The sequence below is a fragment of the Mus pahari genome, chromosome 3 (genome assembly GCF_900095145.1).
Source record: "Mus pahari chromosome 3, PAHARI_EIJ_v1.1, whole genome shotgun sequence".
Taxonomy (NCBI): Eukaryota; Metazoa; Chordata; class Mammalia; order Rodentia; family Muridae; genus Mus; species Mus pahari.
Window position 1 is genome coordinate 25,906,454 of NC_034592.1, and position 2,050 is coordinate 25,908,503.

Genomic DNA, 2,050 nt, shown 5'->3' on the forward strand with positions numbered 1-2,050 from the left:
GGACTTGGGGACAAAGAGAGGTACCTTGCCCATTTCTGGAGACATCCAGTCGGAGCCCTAGCCTCAGTTGAAGAAAAAAAAAAAAAAAAAAGCCTTGGCCAGTGGCTGGGAACGCACAGCTCCCTCCTCCGTCTTCCCCCAACCCCCGCCCCCCGCCCTCGTGCTGTCCAAGAAGCAGTGATGAAGTTGGAACCAGCCTCTCCGGGATGGCTTGGAGGCTTTCAAACCGGATTGGCACGCGGCCGTCGAGCAGTTGGTGGCAGGAGCCAGGGGACCAGGAGAGCAGGTTTTCGCTGCAGGGGACGTGAGCTTTATTTCCCTCTTGGTTGCTGACAAGGAAGCAGCTGGCCTTCCCTGATTATTTTTACCCGGAGTCACAGCCGTGGCTGCCGAGCCTCCCCCAGAGCCCGCCGCCGCGCGCCCCTCTCAGCCGCGCGCCACCAGCGCCACCTGCCGCCACCTCCTGCAGCCGTAGAGATGGTACATTGCTGGTCACTGGCCTCCAACTCTGGTCTTTTTTTTTTCTCTTCTTCTGTAATTTTCCTCTGACTCCCCTCATCCCTTCCCTTTTGTTGTTGTTGTTGTTGTTTGAGAGACAGTCTTGCTTTGTAACCTAGGCTGACACTGGACTTCCCACTCTCCTGCTTCTGGGTCGCAACTAGACCTAGCCACAGATATGGTTTCAGTTCAGAGACTGATCCTGACAATTATTTTACAGTTAGTACAAAGCATCCATATTTGTAGAGTCCAACATCAAAAGCTGAATATATCGGGGTTGGAGAGGGCTCAGTGGCTAAGGGCACTTGCTGCTCTTCCAGATTATAGCAGTTGGGTTCCCAGTACACACATCTTTTGCCTTGAAGCCAGCCCGTGACACTGTTCCACTGTTCCAAGGGATATGATGCCCTCTTCTGACCTCTTCAGATACCTGCACATATGTGGCATTCACTCACACAGACACATACAGAAATACACATAAGAGATACAAATAAATGTAAGAAGGAAAAATCTGACATGGTGTCACTGCACAGAAGGAAGGGGCTTGCCTAGAACCGCACAATACAAGATTAGGGAAAATGATATTTGAACTACAGTCTACCTGGCTCTAAATCTTGGCACCACCCATTTGTATCTGTCACAATGCTTTAAGTGAATGGGGACTTACTTTCCTCATTGGTAGGTGAGCCGGGGAGCCACTCCACAGTGTCAGGAACTCAGAGTCTATAATACCAATATTGCTGCTCTGTCAACCCAGATAGATCTTCTTTGGATGTGCTTCTAGTTTGCGGTCACGAGAGCTACTGAAACTCTGGGCATCGCACTAGAATTCAGGGTGGGGGAGGGGGTTTGGAGGAGCTGATGTTTGAGGCTGTGATAACCCGCTTTGTCAGGAAAGCAAAGTATTTTCCCTAATGTCTAGCCCCCTACACACACACACACATACACACACACACACACACACACACACAAACAACCTGTGGGTTCCACTTCAGTGGTAACATGACTACCCAAAACTGCGAGGGAGGCTGAGAAAAATCAACATTTCTTGGATAAGGACGAGGGCAGTAACAACAAATGCTGGGCCAGCAGCCCCAGTATCTGCCCCAACCCATGTGAAGTTGGACTTAGTTGCAATTCTATCACACAGAGGTTTAATTCTTGCTTCCTACTTTGTTCTTTTACTGTGTGGCCACTTGAAGTTTCATTATCACACTGTGTTTTGGTTTGGGGCTTTTTGAGACAAGTCATACCGTGTAGCTGTGGCTTGTGGCTGGTCTAGAATTTCCTTGGAGATCAAGCTGGCCTCCGAGTTATGGCAATCCTCCTGTCTCTCCCTCCCAAGTGCTGGGATGATGGGAATGGGTTATAATCCTTGGCACTATGTTGTCTTGATCATTTTCACTTTTAATGGGTTAGTTATTTCTTCAAGTGAACATATCACAGTGTATTTACAGGGCATTTACAGAGCTACATTTTTTCAATGTGTGTGTGTGTGTGTGTGTGTGTGTGCGCGCGCGCGCATGCAAGTGCACATGTGCGTGCATACAGA